Here is a 20044-nt window from a genome sequence, read left to right on the forward strand (position 1 = left end):
TAATAAAGACTCCGATTTAATTTTCGAGGATTGAGGATCCCTTATAGTTTCGCCATGTCTGTCTGTCTGTCTGTCTGTCCGTCCGCGGCTTTGCTCAGGGACTATCAATGCTAGAAAGCTGTAAATTTGCACGAATATATATATGTAAACTATGCGGAAAAAATGGTACAATAAAAAAATTAAAAAAAAATTATAGTACCTCTCATAGACGTAAAGTGGGGGTGATTGTTTTTGTCATCCAACCTTGTAGTGTGGGGTATCGTTGGATAGGTCTTTTAAAACCTAGGGTTGCTAAAACGATTTTTCGATTCACTGATTTGTTTGCAAAATATTCAACTTTAAAGTGCAAATTTTCATTAAAATCGAGCGCCCTCTAAAATCTAAACCGGTGGGTGGAAAAATTTGAAAAAAATCAGGATGGTAGTAAGTATATCAGGCTTACAAGGGAAACTATAACGGTTAAGTTTTCTTGAGAATTAAGTAGTTTAAGAGTAAATAGCAGCCTAAGGTATAAAATATACCTAAACTTGGAATATTCCGTACAAAATACGAAATCCTTAGAAAAATATTACTTAATTTTTTCGTAATGGCTACGGAACCCTCTTTCGGGCATGTCCAACACGCTCTTGGCCGGTTTTTACAAGTATTGTAATGAGTAATGACAAGGCAGTACCTTGCATTTGTATACTTTTAATTAAGTACCTAAACCTGAGTTGGCTGTATGTTAGCGTGACTCAAATACTAATACTTCATCACTTTTAGTTTTTCACTAGGTAGCACTGATGACCACGTTTGAAACAACATTAAAAGAACATTTTTACTTTTTATCGAAAGTGTGGTTTAAACAACTCTACATATGAATAATACTAAAGCGCACTACTAATATTACCTGCAAATATTCCAAACTAATTCGATTTCAATTTATAATAAACTTTTCAATTATTTATACCTAAATCAATTTTATTTTATTTTCTATCGCTGTGATGTGATTACAAATTATTGAAATAAAAATACTAAAGAGATTATTTATAATGAAATCATTATAAATTCTATCCGAATACACAACACGCAGTCAGTCGATATTGTTTTAAATTACACATAATAAATGAAACTATACAAAATTATTCGAAAATGTATTCTTACCTAATTTGTACGAATTGGCACGATATTCTGCAGAATTTACAAAGTTCCAAAAGTTTGCATGTTCAGTAGCAGACGAAGATGATTCTGTCACAAAGCAGAACCGACGTCAACTAACACTGTGCGGAACCATTTCTTAGCACTTGCGGTCCTAAGCTCTCGCATGGAGGCAACGATAGTGTCCTGAATAAGGATTCACTTGAGAACACTTGAGAACTTTTTTTAAATTAAATTGGTGTGACTGGTCGAAGTTCGGAAGTAAAGAGGTGATACGTGCGGCGAGGCGGCGGCGGCGCGCGAGTGTGCCCAGGAACCGCGCTCGGTTTGTTTTACCTAAGTTTTGTCGATGCTGCGCCCCACCTTGAACACTATAGTTTTTTTAATTAACTCACTTTGAGGCTGTAACTATTTTCAGTTCCGCAAATTTACTGAAGGTATCATCGGCTTTGGAAATCTGAGCTGAGCTAGCGAAAAAATTGCTTGCGATTTACATATCAAATTATAATAATTAAGATCGCAAATTATTAGGTACCTACCGATACATTCCTTTAGGCGCACCATCCATCCGACTACATCTGGCCTTTATTTCAATTGTTCTGTAGTTATATGTCTGATTTGACTGCCGCACTAATAAAATAATTTCCCGTGTTGTGCTTGGTTTTAGAATAGGATCTTATTCTCCTGTAGGTATCATGAAAAGCGACTGAGGCACCTGATGTGAGCGCTCTCTATTGCTAACCACGTACCTACGAACTCCGGACTCCAGCAATACGATGTGGAAGCAAACGGAAACAACTACACTATTTTTCCAAGAAATTCAGCATGAAGGTTGGCTACTAAGCGCCAACCAACTACCAATCTGTCGAGAGTGTACCAATATTACTGAGATACCTAAAAAGCAGATTATTCTTGAAATTCATACTGCGAGCCTTTGGTGCGCGTGCGTGTTTCGAAACTATGATTTGTTCGCCTGTATTTTGCTAATTGTAATTACAAAATGATAACCCAGAGAGGGTTCTAATCTTATAGCAGGGGAGCCCATGATGTTAAACGGGGATTTACTCGAGCCTCGCGGGGACCTATTAGGTTTTGTAGATTAGCTGTTAGGAAGAAAAAAAAATATGATGTTTCCCCTTACAGTGATGGGAGAAGCGTCTACAGATTTTCAAAAATATAAAAACAATCTATGGAAATACTTGAGCGTGTCAGATATTGTAGTTTAGATGCCCCAACGTGTCTCTGATACCGAAAGTATTGCGTGGTGGGGGTGGCCATCCGGAAGGGTAGAAATTATATATGGTGCCCAGAGGTACTCAGCAATATGCATATCCTTCCTTATTTCATCTGACACGCTCGAGTACCTCAATCCCAAAATCCCCTCTTGGGCTCCTCTAGAACATCACATTTAAAAATGCTATCTTTAACTTAACTTTACTGTTCAATTTAATAATAAGGCCAATTAGGCTCTTACTGATAATTGTCTGTAAGTCTTTCTTAATCAGACGAATGATGAAATACACCATGCAGTAAAATCAACGCACATCGCTCCAGGAAAAGTTTTATACCTATCGAAATATTGTGATTAGTACAGTTTGAATCAATATTTATTTATGTTAATGGTATCAAGTATGATAATTAAGACATCTGGTTTATTATTATTGATCGTAGTGCATGCTCCTACCAAAGTACCAACACGTGAGCGATTGTAGTAGGGATGTAACGGATGTGGTTTTATCGGAACCGAAAGCGGAACCAGATGTTTTCAATTTAGTTTATCGGAACCGGAAACGGAATCGGAACCGGAACCAGAACCGGAGCCTGAGTGATATAGGTGAACGAGATGTTAGTGTAGCAAAGCGGGGCGATGAGCGAATGACGGTATAAACCTGTTTGTTTTTGATGTACGCCGTTCAAGTTCGGCCGCCGCGCTAAGCATTGACATCCGATATAACTTCTGTTTCAAAAGTAACGGAACCGGAACCGAACCGGATGTTTAAAACCAAACGGAAGTTCCGACTTAACGGAAACGGAATCGGAGGTCCGTAACATCCCTGGATTGTAGTAACGATTTAACTTATCCAATCACGAAAGCCAATCGCAGTGTAGGGTTCCGTATTACGGAACTTCCGTACTAATATGCGGCAAATATTCATACTTATCAAGTTTAATCGTCTACTTGTTAATTTGTAAAACCTCCTAGGCTGCGATAGTACATAATTCTTTTAAATTCATCATGCTGTTTTTTTCAAGCCAACGGTTTTCCTTGATCCCTTGCCTCTAACAGAAATTAGAACTTTTAAGCTTAATATTCTGCAAACGGTAGTGGTCCGAAAACATACCATTTTTGAAAGACTATCCAACGATACACCACACTATGGGTTCAGACGGGAAAAAAATCATCCCCACTTAAGTAGTAAATGTAGGTGAAGTACCTACCCTAAAATTATATTTTTTAAATTTTATTTTATCACATAATTTTCGGGGTGGTCGACATATTCATGCATAATTACACTTATAGCAATAGTACCTAGTATCTAAGCTAAGCTGCGGACAGTCGGACGGACATAGCTCAACTACGAGATTTTCTTTTAGGACTACGGAACCCTAATAAGCTAATTAAGCTATATTAAGATGAGGGTGAAAATAGTCCGCACATTTTTAAAAATATTTAATGCACAACCATATAAAGTAATGATAGTATGTGTCTGTGTACGCTTTTTACTGAGACGCAGAAATCGGTGAACATACATAAAAAATATATACTTATATACATAGAACCCCCTCCTTTTTGAAGTCAGTTAAAAATAAAACTTACGTAATACAAGTTGGATGAATACCTACAGTCAGCTAAAAACTAAAAAAAAACCCTGTTAGCTCCTCGTCCCTGTAGTTTAGTGAAAAAGTTTAAAATAAAATTATTACTATTTCGTGCACAGTGGAACCACATTTAATCCGTTTGGAGACTTATTATGTCACTCGTTACTTAAACATACGAAGGGCAAAACAAATCAGAAATGTCAAGTTCTAGGGGTCAACGAAACCGACTTTGTGTTGTTCAGTGTCAGCCCCCGCTCACCTAGGGCTGGCGCCTTATAGAGGCTTGCTTCTGTTTCCGCACTACATTTTGATACGTCGGTCACGTGTAAATTGGGCCTAGAAAATGCTTTACCGCTTTTGACAACGATTCTAATCACGACATTAAAATATATGGCAGTGTATTAGGCCAACATACATTTAAATATTGACACAAGTTGACTGTCGTCGACTTGCCAACTTTTATGCCAACAGTTTGCATCTTTACTATGAATTATCAATAATTCCAATTATTTAATCCAGCATCAGTTAATCATGGTCATGGGAAAATCTTTCCTCTCTTTGTATATTTTGATCCTAATTCTAAGAGCACTTACTGATTCAGGGCTAGGCAGGCAATTTCTGTATAAGATGGACTTAATTCAATTATTTTTATAACCTATTGTTGTCGACATTAACATTATTTTCCCAACGGATCATTTTAACACTTAATAAAACCGGCCAAGAGTCGGACACACCCAGAAAAGGGTTCCGTATTGTGTATGGAATCTTCCAAGTTTAGGTAAATTTGATATATTTTGTTTTAGTTGAGTTTCTTGCCGGATTCTTCTCAACAGAGGTTTTTCCGAACCGGTGGTAGTTTTTTTTTTGACATTCATAAGTGCTTGTTTTAGCCTAAATTGAATAAAGATATTTTGACTTTGGCTTTACTACCGAAAATACAAACTGAGACATGGATGCACAGAAAAACCAGAAAAAGAGACCAGCGCTGTGAATCGAACCCAGGTCGTCAGCAATCCGTGCTGCGTGCTATAACCCCTACACCACCGCTGGACAGGAGTCTAGACACAAATTTCTCCTGTGCATATCTCAGGTTGCTTTTTTTCACTAGGTATGCTACTTAAGCAGCAGCACTAGCGACATCTATGTTTCGCTCTCATCGAGAGACGTCACATTCTTTTGGAACTAACCGCTCACCCAGACAAGAGATGTCGCTACTAAGCAATCAAATTATGATTGTTTTTTTTTTGGAGTCTTTTTGTATTTTGAATTTCAACTCCAAAAAAGTAACAAGTAAAAAGTAATAAATTTGGAGTTAATGAGTCCAAAAAACCAATCATAATATTTACTACCATACTGATTTTTTCAAATTTTTCCACCCGACCAACAGTTTAGATTTTAGACGGGGGACACTCGATTTTAATGAAAATTTTCACTTTAAAGTTGAATATTTCACAAACAGATCACTAAATAGAAAAATTGTCTTAGCAACCCCCTAATGGTTTTAAAAGACCTATCCATCGATACCCCACACTATACGGTTGGATGAGAAAAAAAAATCAACCCCATTTTAAATAGGTATATGGGAGGTGTAGGTACCCTAAAAATTTGTTTTTTCTTTTTTTTATTGTACCACTGTCCACGTGACTGATATGTATATTCATGCCAAATTACAGCTTTCTAGTTCTAACGGTCTCTGAGCTTACCCGCAGGCCGACAGACAGACGGACAGACATGGTGAAACTATAAGGGTTCCTAATTGACTACGGAACCCTAAAAAACGTCAACTCAACCGTTGTAAGAGTTGATAATAGAGTGGTAGTCTCATTACTTATTATACTTTAGGTAAGTACTTTATAGATCTGTTTCATTATCATAATAATTACAATAATTTAAAGATGATTGAAGCCTCGGATGCGTTTTACTTTAACGTTTATGTTGTAAATACAACGTAACGTTTATGGACTTGTTACGTCCATTCCATGTATTTGACGTAAACAAGTGTTTTGCAGGCAAGTCCCCATTGATGTCTTTAATACTTAAGGAAAATCGACAATTTGTCAATATTTACATTGCATGTTGTTAGAGACGATATGAGAGTTCGGTATCTAAACATTGGAGAAGTTTTTTCACTATTTGATTAGAAACGGAAAAGGGGATTTTTTGTTAAGTAATTTAACCGCAAACCGTGGTAGTTTGATACTCGTTATTCTAATATTTGAATTACCATCGCTTGATCGCACTAGTAGATGGTGGTGGCTTTAAACACGAGTACGACTCTATGCGTGTGAGCGTAGAAACCATTAAAAATAAATAATGAGTTTTCCTGTGATGGAAAATGTGGTTAAATATTTGTGAAGTCTTCGCTGTAAAGTGTTCTATATTTTCGTATGGGTGTGTAATGATCGGGTCAACAACATTTGATATAATTTCACAACGTATATCTGTTCTGCGGATGTCCTGCTGTTCTTCTCTACAGATCGCATGCTTATCTGATTTTCATGGAATTTTGTAGGTTTGATATTAAATGTTAATGTTTGTCGATTCAGATTTTTAAATGGCACTGATTTAAAGCGGCAGTTGTATATTGTAACTGGAAAGTAAAAAATTACAAAATGCATATTTATTTATGATTTCAGCAGTACAGCTTGAGCAAATTTTTAAAAATGGCGGAACTATTGTTATTGAAAACATTAAAAATATTAAATAGTCATTTCGAAAAACTCATGAGATCTACTGCTCAAAAATACAATAGTTTAATAGTCACTGGCCGTTTATTTTGATTTTATTCAAATAACTGACACAAACAAATAGTATAGAGTTAGAAATCAAGTATTTATTTTATTGTAAAGTTGTAAGGTTTATCTCAATTACTGAAGCCAAACAACCGAAGCAACTGGAGGTCTATGGGGGAGGCCTATGTCCAACAGTGGACGTCGTACGGCTGAGATGATGATGATGATGATGATGACTGAAGCCAAAAAAAAACTACAAATATTAAGCTAATAATGCAACTCTGATTAATATAAACTACTTTTTATTCCAGAATGCAGACGGCGTAGCAGTGAACAGCTAGTCTAATATAATTTGGCTACGTTAAGGTAAACACGAAACTCGCGTATTGCATAGTGTCTCTAATTGTTGGCGACGAGGTCCTTGCGTGTTTGCCGTATTCGCCACACTGTAAACAGCACATCGCACATCGCCAAATTACACTATAGCGTCATTGCCAAATAAACACCTCACCACCGCTGTGCAAGGGTTTTCCCTGCGCCATTCGCTATTATTTTATCACGGAGGGGTTAATCAAATTAAAGTTAGTATAAATAAAACTATCATCATCAAATCAGCCAAAACTAAAGAAAAACAAAGGAGAAGAAGAGTTATTATATTGTATTGTATTGTACTGGACTAAGGCTTCCCCCAAAGAGTTCTACAACAATCGGTCCTGCGCTACCCTTATCCAAACGGTTCCTGCGTCCTTCACCAGATCGTCGATCTATCTAACTACTAATTTGGAGCGTTCCCACGATACCTATGCCTTCCGGTTCAGGTCGCCACTCTAGAACCGTATCTACTACCCCATCGGTAGTTGCTTCTGTGAGTAATATGCCCCTATATTAACTCTATATTAACTAAGTATATTTTACTCTTGGTTTGGATTGGTATTTAACTAAATGTAAACAAACTTCAGCTGCCAGATTTGGTACATTCAAGGTTATTCAAGGGTAATACAAACTAGACTTGCGTATTTCAATTCAGAAATGTAAATGTTTAGATAGTTTAATGGGAGAATTTCAATATGTAAGACACCAATTGACGTTGTTTTGTTTACATTTAGTTAAATACCTATCCAAACTAAGTATAAATTCCGCTGGAAACCCCTAAAAATGGTGGTTAGTATTAAAAAAATACACCATTTAACATAGAAAGAACTCCAAGCAAGGCTCGGTCACCCATGTGATTAAATGCGACTCTCTTGGAAAACAAAAAATACTTATGTATTTTTTTCTTAAGAAAATGTTAAATTATAACGTCTCAAACTTTCGTGAATCTCACTCATAGTTTAAATACCATAAACGGGACTTATCACGCTATTTTTTCAAGAGTAATATTTACCTCGACGTTTTGGCAACGTTACAGTTGCCGTGGTCACGAGTAGACCGAAACGTCGAGGTAAATATTATTATTATTATTATTATTTTTGTTAGCCTATTCTGTCCCACTGCTGAGCAAAGGTCTCCCCCCAATACTTCCACTGCTCTCTGTCCCCTGCATACAAGGGCCAGTCCTTCAAGAAGAAGATTAAATATTACTCGTGTAAAAATAGCGTGATAAGTCCCGTTTATGGTATTTTGACTAAAAATGTTAAATTGTCAGAACGATAACAGAAGAAATAATTGTAGCGGAAGAAAAAGGGGAAGAAACAATAATTATAAAAATAATAAGTTCTGCAAGGATTGCAACTTAACTATTTTCTGCAATTAAATGCTGAAAGATTTATTATAAATTAACAAAACGAAGGTGCGTGTTCTCACGCTATTTATGTACTTATATATGTTTTTATTCTAAAATTCTTATTTCCTAATTTAATATTTGTATAAGTACGTGTTGGGTCAAGTGCAGGGGACTTTAATACGCAAAGAATATTAATTATTAACCTTCACAATTACTCAGCAAATGCTAGTAGTATTGATTTCTAGCGCTGGTTTTCAGCCAGGTTCAATTTAATTCCAAACAACAACATAAAAAATCAAAATGTGATCCGTGGGTAATTTAACATTAAATATACTAAAATTTAATTACCTTCTGAATGGTACGGTCAAGAACTTTAATTCATGAAACACCATGGAACCATTTCACAGTTATGCCACCATTAGACAAACGTTATGGTGACATCGCATTAAATAACAAGGAAAATCATAAAAAAGTTCCATTGTGGCTCATGAATTAAAGCTAGTCCCTAAATACCTACCTACTACTACATACTGACTGTTTCGATGTTTACTGACTGCGATGTTTGTGGTACTGTTTATCATTTTATCTGGTTAACATTAACAGGAGCAAAAAAGTTAATTGTAATCCTTTAATACACTGTAACTAGGTAATGAATTTAGTGGCGGCGGTGAAGTATCCCGGTGAACGCAACCGGTTACCCAAGGTGAAGGTTGCCGGTGCCGGGCGACCCACTGCGCCCGCGCCGCTCGCCCAAATGTTAACAGCTTGTCACATCAAAACAAACAATCACACCAAAACAACAATACCAAAGTTGATTTTAAAAAATGCAGTCGAATTGAGAACCATGCTCGTATACTGTGTTGAATACTTTGTATGTTAAGAAACATTGTAGACTTGTGAAATAGTTATTTGTGTCACAAGGGAGCAAAATGGTGTATTTACGGCGAGGGCGTACATTGAATCCAGAATGTAGCGAAGGATTCTACAATAGAATGAGGGATTCAAGTGTTAACGCCCAAGATGAAAATAATTTTGCTCCCGAGTGGCTCATATAACTTTTCACACCGAGCATTAAGAAACTTGAAAAAAACAAATTCTAAATATTATAAAAGAACAACCAGCATAGAAAATGGCGTGGCTTTACAATTATCAACTTCAAAAAATAGCATTTGCAATAAAACACTTAGAAAAGCCTTGAACAGAAAAGTTGCACTTTGCTCCCTCTCGTCAGGGAGGAAAAGTTACTTTTCTGAAGGAGAGGTGTGAAAAAAATATACCTCGTTGTTTCTTGCCGGTTTCTTTTTCACAGAAGTTTTCGCCAAACCATAGATAGATTTTTCGACTTTCATAAGTGCTTATAGAAACTAAAATGGAGTAAGTAAGTATAATATTCCATTTGCAAATAATATGACTGCATCCTAACTATTTACGTGACTCTGAAGTCATTGTCCTTTTCAAACGACCTTAAAAAAAGGAAAAAGTTCAAATCAAAGACAAAGTCAAATTATTAGTTATCTTTGCAAATGGAAACATGTTCGAGAGGTAATTAAAGAGTCGCCATATCTACACCTACGATTATAACGTATCAGACAAAGCACAGCCCAAGCTTAGAGCTACAGGCACCACTCTAGCCAACATAGCTCGTGTATCTTAGCAGCACTAAGAGGCGATTTTCTTTCACGGCGATGAAATTACGAGACGAAAAAAAAGAGATGTAAACTTAAGTAATTTAGCTCGCATTGTAAAGCCTACTGTGTAAAGTGCAGGTCTACTGTGGAGGTAGAGGATATTTTTCTGACCGCGTTAACAGTAACTAATAAGACTCTTTTGTCCAAAAGAATTCCGGCGTTTGTTTTGACGAGGATCTACCTATGTCCAAGTAAGTTAATAGACAGTAGAAAGCTACCGAGTGAGCACTTTCTCTGTAGCACACGACACAGGATCTTTGGCGCCCGAAAATATCTAGGTTTCAAGGTGAACACATAATTATTAATGTGTTCAAATTATTTTTGAATTTTTGAGCTACTACTTTTATTTTGCATTAAATAAAAGTAGTGAAACTAACGAAATAGAACAGAAATATTTGTTTAGATTAACCAATTTACTAGAATATAATAGTTATTTTTACGAAATCTTCAAGATAATTTACATAAGAACAAAAGATACTCAATCAGATATGAACATTGACTATAACACAACCTTCCCTTTTTCAGTAAAAGTCCCATGTGGTATAAAAATTGTGGGCAAAAGCAAGTTGAACTAAATGAAATGAATTGCTAAAGTATATTCTAACTCTTACAGAGTTTTATAAAATAACAAAATATTTTCCTTATCTTTGAACCATAATACAAACGTCAACAATAACAGACTGCGGCGGAAGCAGTGTTTACGAACCTACTTTACCTATCAAATAATACCAGCCTACATTGCATGCGTAAGTAGATGGTAAGTAGTCACTGAATCTGTCAGGTGCGTCACTCAATCATGATCATGACTGACGACTTCAATATTAGTTCAGCTACTGTAAGTACATAATGTAGTTAGATGAAACTATGCTTGCTAGTAGATTCTGTTTGCTCTAAGATAGTGAGATTAGATCGGGCGAAAGACTTGTGCGTATCGAAAACATGCAAAATGCAGTCTCGTTATACATTGTATGATAATCCTTATATAGAGTCTGCTTGCCGTGTTTTAAGAAGTCTAAACTGTTATATGTACCGATGCTTTTCAATAATCTTCACAATAAAGTGAATTAAAAAAATGTTGTTTATTTCGACTCTGCCTTTAATTAAAATTAGTGCCCTTAAACTCCTCTTTGTTCTCGTGTACTTTTGCGAATTATAATGTCACAAGCAAGATACTGGCTATTTCATTGAAAAATTCACAATTAACTTCTAGAATAAAATTACTCACTCAAACTAACTAGTAGATACGACCAGTAAAAAGAATAGAGAAGATGATTTAAATTTCAGCATTTTTACTCGTAGTAAAGGTATTGTTTACAATTATTACATAATTAGGGCTGCAAATTGTATAAAATACTACTGCACGTGAGATTTAATTGCAAAATTATCCTTAGGTGTTCTTATTTTTAAATTTCAAAATCATAGCACTAAATTTTAAGTCAACATTAAATTTGTCTGTCTACAGTAAATATCTTATGACTATCAGTAGCTTCGCTAAGTTGTAAATACAGAGATTAGTTGCATATGTGAAGTAAATAATGACGAACGATCAAATAAAAGTCACGATAATGTCTTATAATAAAAATAGGCCGGTTTATGTGCCTCTATAATTACCGGAAATGGAAAATAAAATAGGTATTACTTTAAAATTAAAAGCACGGTTTTTTTACTTGAATATGAGTAGGTAAACATCGCGAAAGTCTGACACGACCTTAGGGAATGAAATAACAGTGTTGCGAAAGTTGAATTAGCGAATCATCCATAACATATGAAACACAAATTACGTAACCAACAACTCGACTCGAAAATTATGTGTAAAAGTAAGTACATTTGATGTTTCGACTGCTGAAATAATACATTTTACCGCCGAGAATATAAAAACTCTTCTGAGATGTAGATAACACCAATGATTAATAAATGGTATCACCTTTAGTGAGAGGGTTATAGAATTTGCTGACAATGATGACAGCTACAATAACCGATTGGCACACCTCGCACTACCTCAGAGGTGCGAGAGCCTCGTGCTAATAGATGACGGGCCGTTCATGCCTTGCCAATTATCGGCCGTCTCTCAGTACCCAGGAGACTGAAGCCGAGAGAGATTATAAAGAAGAATATAGAGAACAAAAGGAGAAACACCAATTAAGTATACCATATAAATGAAACTCACCGAATATAGGCTCTTTATTAGTGCTTCGGTCGGGGGTGCTCCTGCCACCGGAGTGGCTATGAACAAAATTTGGGGATGAGATAAGTTTCTCGAAGGACCACTCTCAAGAGAGTGCGGGCGGAGGCTCCGCCTGACTCCCTATTTATCAGGCGCAGCCTCGCAAGTGTCAACAGCATAGATCTGAATGCAAATACTACGTAGAAACATGTAAATACTATTTGTTAGGGGATTTATGATGACGAGTTCGTGTAGAGGTGATGCTTCTCTTCCTGGGACCATGATTTATTTCTACGAACAGCTAAACGTTTGGAAGGCCCCCTAGAAAGAACAAGTTTATTACTCTGATTGGTAACTACAGCATAAAGGTTTTTTTATGGTTTTAAACAAAGAATTACTTACACTTAAATCAATCATTTTAGAACAAACAATAAGAATTTTATAAAAAGTAAAAGAATCGAAGTTTTGTGTAGCTAGCTACACAAGGTGACAACTTGCGCTTCTCAAAAAACATTTGACTTAAATTATAAATAAATAAAGTAATTATTTCATAATTGTACTTATATAATAATAGTAGTACTATTTAAGGTTCCGTAATCATAAGTAATCTTTATACTTAGTTTCGCCATATCGTTCGTCCGCTACCTTCTACCTACCTCATACTAGTGCTAGAAAGCTATAATTTTGCATAAGTGCATGCATATGTTAACCACGCCGACAAAATGGTAAAAATAAAATTTTGAAAAACCTCTCCTACATGGAAATTGAGGATGGTTTTTTTTTCTCGTCTAAGCCTAAAGCGTTATCTTTGGATATGTAGGTCTTTCAAAAACATTATGGGTTTGCAAACACTATAATATTTCGATTTAGGGATCCATTTCCAATGGGAGCTTTAAAGTACCAATTTTTGTTAAGTATCCCCCACCCCCTCCCGCCTCTACAAACAAACCGTTGGCATCGGTGCCAAATTTGTTGAATAAAAACATAACAAAAGAAGCGGTAATTAAACATCATAAATAATGAAGTAATTAGTCAAGATTTAATCGCGTTCTTAAAATGATTTGATATGTTTATGAACTTAACTAATGATAAGAATCACCACTAAACCCGGTTCATAGAGTGTTGCCGCGCAGGGAAGTGACATCGACAGTGTACACTACGCTATCAATTTGTCAATTGTTGTCAAAACTCGATCAAGTCGAGTCTGTTTCGTGTACCGAGGCCTCCGCACATCTCTCTATAAAGGCATTGACTAGGTTTAGATACCTGATTAAGTTCTAAAGTAAGTAAAAAAATAATCGTTTCTTGGATGAGAACCCTCCCTATTTTTTTTCTTTACTTATTTACGTGTTGTTGCAGCGGCAAAAATACACAATCTGTATAAATTTCAGCTGCCTTGTGAGTTTTATATAAAGAAGTTATATATACTTACTCTGCTTTTCACTTCGATTGGGTAAAAACTTAAACATCAACAGTAGAAACAAATGTTAATTTACTAGGTACCACTATTATCCAATTCTGTCAGTTTATAATACAAGACACGAATTATTAAAAATACTAAAACTTGTTTTTTAATCTCATTTATTTTATAAGCCATAAATAAATACTAAAACTTTATATTATAAACTTTTTGTGATGATGGCGCCTGATTGCCTTGGTCTTAGACGAAGATGTAACTTTATGCACTAGAACACAAATAGTCATTTTGTGTCGCCTGGATCCAGCATAAATACGAATTTTACGAGCATGAGAAGTGAAATAGTAAATTGTACACAAGATCATAAAACGAGCCATTTTACCCGATGCGTTCATATAGCCTAGCCAGACATATATGGATAGACAGACACGTCGAGGGGAAAATGGGTTTAATGCTCGAGTTTTACACTCTATTTATTCACTACGATTGAGAGAAAATGAAATAGCAACAGTGGAAATATTATTGCTCTCTTAGGTACTAGGTACCTTTTATTTTTCAGGCATTGCTATATCATTATAAATTTTTAGTTTTATTGATTTATTTTGATTGATTTTAGTGTTATGTAAAATAAAACTATAAAAAAATATATAGAAACTTTTTTGTTTTTGGCTGTTGCGACACCTTGGTCTTGGACGATGATTTTACTTTATGCACTAAAGCATAAAAAGTAATTTTATGTCGCCTAGATACAGTATTTCTAGATCCGGTATTTATATACCAACTTTACGAGCATGACAAGAAAAGTGTCTTTTTACAGATCAGCTATTATTGAACTTCTATCCAAATTTCAAAATTCTAATTATACCTATTATTAGGTTTTTTGAGATGATACATCTAAGGTTGACACTCTTGATCTAGGAGCTAGTGCAAGCTTTCATCTCTTAATCCTTATAAATTTGTACACGAATAAATACGTAAGTCAGACCAGCAACCACAGACCTTTGCGTCTAAATGACCCTTAAAACCAGATTCTTAACATGACACGAGTTTGAAGTCGAGCAAAAAAAAACAAGATTAAACACAGCCTTGGCGCTTTTTGATTTGAATAACCCGATCTTTTTTGTTAGGCCAATAATGTTATGCGAGCTAGATAATAATTTCGCATCAAAACACGGAATCGTTACTTCCGGCCAGAATCTTAATTATTATACGCAGTAGCTCTCACGTCACGATAGTATCAAGGATATCAGGCATGAAAGCGGAGCAAATGTTTGAGCAAGTTGGCTTTAGTCTATCTTTAGCGTGACAATGGGGCATACTTCCTCTCAACATATAGCTAAAACGACACGCAGTATGGTAGCCCACCATATATACTTACTGCGAGTTGGTGGGCATTTCTTCGACTTTTCGTTCAACCACTTTAATATAAATAAAATGTTTATCTACACCCATATAGTAAATCCTCCATTATGCGTTCAAAAACCATAGATAATGACCAGCATTACGACATTGGATTCTATTATGAACACGGCAGTATCGTAATGGTCATTACGCTACAGATGAGATTTCATATATCATTACAGTACCGGTGCGGTGGGGGGCGAGCGAGCAGGCGCAGGTCGTCGGGCGCGCACCGCGCGCATCTCGTGGGGCAGACATACCTAGTTCTCGTTAATGCAGGCCATTCTCAATGGTTCTTGAACGCATGATAGAGGATTTAATAGGTATATAGATATAGATAAAATATTGTATGCAACTGTAATAATTAGGCCTTAAAATACTCATGTGACTCTATTATGAAACTCGGCTACCGTCCTGTTTTAAGGACCCCTATCACGATACAGTTGCATAAATAACTATTATTATTTTGTGGTAATTAAGCTTAATTCATAAACAAATATTTTATGAAAATTTGGCCACATACTACGAATCAGACTCGTGCACTGTGGATTATTGAGAATATTTTTATATGTTGCAAAAACACGAATTGGAAGCACTTTCCGTTTTATTCTTGTCTCAGATATCACCAATAACAAGAATATACCTATACATCTTTGTCGGCACAATCGTGTGTAACATAGCTACATATGTATACCTAACAGCAAATATTTAGGCACAGCCAGGCCCGCTGCGACCATTTCACAATCAACAATCTCCTACGCGGATTCCGGACGTGGTAGATCAGGCTCCTTCCTTACTGGACCTCTTACTAACCTCTCATCTACCGGGCCCCTGTTGATGCACCACTAGGCTCCTGTTGATGCATCACTTGGCTCATCAGTCCATAGCATTGTGCCTCTCACAGTACCCAATCGTGCGCAGTTGGAATCCTGCTGCCGTGTCTGGCACTATAGATCAGCTGCCTGGAATGGGATGCGTGAATTTTTAGCGTCCTACCCTTGGCAGCAGGTCTGTTTCTCGCCGTTGGGCCCAGACGTTGGCGCCGTCGCCGATTCTATATCCGATGTCCTCCTCCAGGGCATGGAATTATTTATTCCAAATTACTTGGTACGCATCGGTGGTAGATTGCAACCGTGGTTTGGTCGTTAGTGCAGATTGGCTTCGCGCCAAAAGCGGGAACATTACCGGGCATGGGTGAGGGCGGTAGCGTCTCGGGATCCCGACTTTGGCAAATACCGAACGGTTCAACGCTGCTTCAAGGTCATTCAAGAAGGATATTGCCAAAGCGAAGTCATCGTTCATCGGCAAAATTGGTGAGAGATTAATGCGTCTTCCTTCGGGTACTCGAGAATTTTGGTCTCTCGCCAAAGCTGTCCTGGGGAATTTCTGTAAGCCATCGTTTCCACCATTGCGCATGAATAAGGGTTCCCTGGCCCACTCCGCGAAAGAAAAAGCCGACTTACTGAGTTCTCTTTTCGCATCCAACTCGACCATGGATGTCGAGGGAAGCTCACCTCCGACCATCCCGAAATGTGCTCACTCTATGGAGAACATCCGGGTCCAACAAAAGACTGTTCGCTTAGCACTTCTTTCTCTCGATGTCCATAAGTCGAGTGGGCCAGATGGAATCTCTGCTATTGTGCTCAAAACATGTGCTCCTGAGTTGGCAGCGGTCCTTACGCGTCTCTTTCGGCTTTCTTACTCTTCTGGCGTTGTCCCGTGCTCATGGAAGACAGCTCTTCTGCATCCGATCCCTGAAAAGGGCGTTCGCTCGGACCCCTCCAACTACAGGCCAATAGCCATCACCTCTTTGATCTCCAAGGTTATGGAGTCCATTATCAACCGCCAGCTGTTGAGGTACCTAGAGGAGTACCAGCTGTTTGATGACCGTCAATACGGTTTTTGTTGCGGTAGATCGGCTGGTTTTTAGTTTACCTTACACACCGTTGGGCTTCAGCTATTGAGAACAAGGGGGAGGCCTTGGCGGTCAGCTTGGACATAGCGAAGGCTTTTGATAGGGTTTGGCACGAAGCTCTACGCTCTAAGCTTCCGGCGTACGGACTACCTGGAAAATTGTGCTCTTAAATTTCCAGTTTTCTTTCAGGTCGGAGCATCAAAGTTGTAGTCGACGGTTCTTGCTCCGACTTAAAGCCTGTGAACTCTGGTGTCCCGCAGGATTGCGTTCTGTCTCCCACGTTATTTCTTCTGCATATCAATGATATGTTGAACTACAGCAACATTCATTGCTATGCAAACGACAGTACGGGGTATGTACTCTATACCGGTAGCGCTAAATTTTCCAGGGAGCACGTCAGCCAGAACTGTGTTTGTGTCTCAAATCGAGACCTTGTTGCAGCATGTCTCAGATTAGGCAGGGGCAGACTAAACTTGGTCCAATTTAATCCTCAAAAGACACAAGTATGCGTGTTCTCCGCAAAAACAACCGACCAAGTGCGAGTCGGACACTCGTACCAAGGGTTCCGTACAAACCTGTAGGTAGTAACTTTAAGATTACTAAAAATATTTTTATTATATGATGTAACTAAAAATTTACGGTTTTCGCAATTTTTCCTTTATCTGTGCTATAAGACGTTGCTTCGTACTAAATTCAAGATTCTGAGTTTACGGGAAGTACCCTGTAGGTTTTGATTCCCTTGCGAATTTTGAAAACTTACGGAAATTTGCGGCATAAACGGTTGTATCTTTTGATTGCGTTGGCTTAGAAGTCTGATTTTTTCACAGCTCCAAAGGACAGTAAACTTGAGTATTTGATTTAAATTTCAGCTTGATACCTCCACGCGTTCCTGAGAAAAAGGGTCTAGACAGACGGACGGACGGACGGACAACAAAGTGATCCTATAAGGGTCCCGTTTTTTCCTTTCGAGGTACGGAACCCTAAAAAGAATCTCTTTGTTGCATCGCCTCCTTTTGAAGGGACTTCTCTTGAGGTCAAGCCGTCTATAGAGATTCTGGGAGTGGACATTTCGAGCGATGTACAGTTTCGTGGTCATTTGGACGGCAAAGCTAATCTAGCTTCAAAGAAAATGGGGGTACTGGCCGTCCCGCCTGCCCGTCGCCTATAGCTTTTTAAAGCACAGGTTAGGCCGCTTACGGAGTACTGTTCCCATCTCTGGGCTGGAGCACCCCAGTATCAGCTTCTTCCATTTAACCGCATCCGACATAGGGCTGCTAGATTTGTCGGCAACCGAGAACTCTCTGACTGGCTTGATCCTCTGGCAATGCGGAAGTATGTTGCATTTGCATCTCTCTGCATCTTGTACCGCATATTATTATCGCTTCGCTCGTGGTTCAATCCCAAAATCCTTTGCTTGCTCGGGTAACAAACATTAACTTTCCACCCTTGTATAACAAATTATTCCTGAATGAAGCTAAATGAAATGCTTTGACGCACTAATTCGATGTGTGTATGACAAATACCTCAAATGTTTATAGCTTTCGGCGGTCGTTCCACTTAAGGATGATTAAGCAACAAAATATCGGAAGTAGCTCGCCACTAAAACCAGCCTTAGCCAACGTCTGTTTCCACATCGTTTACGCGCGAAACATAATTTGCAAGCGTTGTGCACCTAAAGAGACAAAGTGCTTAATCCTTGACTGGTACAGTCACCAGCATTAATATCTGCCACAGCGGAGCGTGCAAAAATATCTGACACGTCGTTCCGGCTCTAGAAATAGAGTCGTATCAGATATTTATGCACGCTTGTTGTGTCAGATATTGGAGCTGGTGACTCTACCTATCTCTCAAAGTGATGAATTCGCCTTTGTCCATGTATATGAATGTTTGTTTGTATTTGTTTCTTTATTTTTCTACAAAAAGGTGTTTTAGATACATGGAAAAAGTAAAGATTTATTGTACTATTAGCTGTTGCCCGTGACTCCGTCCGCGTAGTATTCGTTTATCGCTATTCCGCGGGAATGCAATTTTCCGGGATAAAAACTGTCCTATGTCCTTCCCCGAGACTCAAATCTAAATCGGTTCAGCGGTTTAGACGTGATTGAGTAACAAACATCCAAACACCTTTCACATTTATAATATTGGTAGGATAAAAGGATTCAATGTCAGTCTGTGTACTTCAAACAAAAGACTATTTTCAACGAAAATACAAACTGAAATATGGACGCCCAGAAAAAAAGACCAGCGCTGGGAATCGAACCCAGCTGGCTCCTCAGCATTCCGTGCTGCGTGCTATATCCCTTGCCCTACACCACCACTGGACGGAATGCTGAGGACTTGGGTTCGATTCCCAGCGCTGGTCTCTTTTTCTGGGTTTTTTCTGTGTATCCATGTTTCAGTTTGTATTTTCGTTGGATTTCACGGGATGACCGTAAAAGTAACAAAGGAGTTGAAATAAAAATACAAAAAGACTCCAAAAACCAATTTTAAAAGACTATTTTCACTTACAAGTCAATCTGAAGGGTTATGATTTTAAATTACACTTGGGCGAAAGATAGAGAAAATTATAGAGCACTTAATCGACTAATAGTCATGTGTATGAATTCGTCAAATCATATGTATGTAATATTGTATATCAAATAAAACAAAGAGAATAAAATTTTTTGTTGGAAGTGGCTGGTCAATAATTGCAGATATACGTATCAGGGCGCCTGTCACTATATGTAGGTATGTTAATTAACGAGCAATTATCGATATTTCGGTTATCCTCGATCAGTAACCACGTCTATCTCCGTGTCAAAGTGACATTGTTGGTCGGTGCAGTGGCTAAGCAGCTCCAATTCGACGCCAGCAATTTATCAATAACGACAGTATAAAGTGTTCCGGTTGTGGCGTGCGACGCGATTTCGGGCGTGATCGGCCGAGCGGACGACACGCGGTTGATACTTTAAGTACTTCAAATTTCTGAGGACCCAAAATGTGCAAGAACAAGAACACATTATAGCAGGGTTACTCAAAGTGGGGTACGCGAACCCCTAGGGGTTCGC

At 37.8% G+C, this 20044-nt stretch overlaps 1 protein-coding gene across 3 annotated transcripts in view; it reads right to left on the bottom strand.

The window, feature by feature from the left end:
• LOC141439538 (synaptic vesicle glycoprotein 2B) overlaps nt 1–20044 on the bottom strand; it is a 49089-nt gene that overhangs the window by 21841 nt on the left and 7204 nt on the right. Inside the window, exon 1 of one of the 3 annotated variants that reach the window (XM_074103827.1) lies at nt 12268–12389. The exons of 1 other annotated variant lie outside the window; for it this stretch is intronic. The gene's annotated coding sequence lies outside the window, so the exon portion shown is untranslated. Of the gene's footprint in view, nt 1–1143; nt 1451–12267; nt 12390–20044 lie in introns of those variants that run through there. One more of the 3 variants, XM_074103828.1, reaches the window with a different exon arrangement.

Source organism: Choristoneura fumiferana, chromosome 21 (genome assembly GCF_025370935.1).
Source record: "Choristoneura fumiferana chromosome 21, NRCan_CFum_1, whole genome shotgun sequence".
Taxonomy (NCBI): Eukaryota; Metazoa; Arthropoda; class Insecta; order Lepidoptera; family Tortricidae; genus Choristoneura; species Choristoneura fumiferana.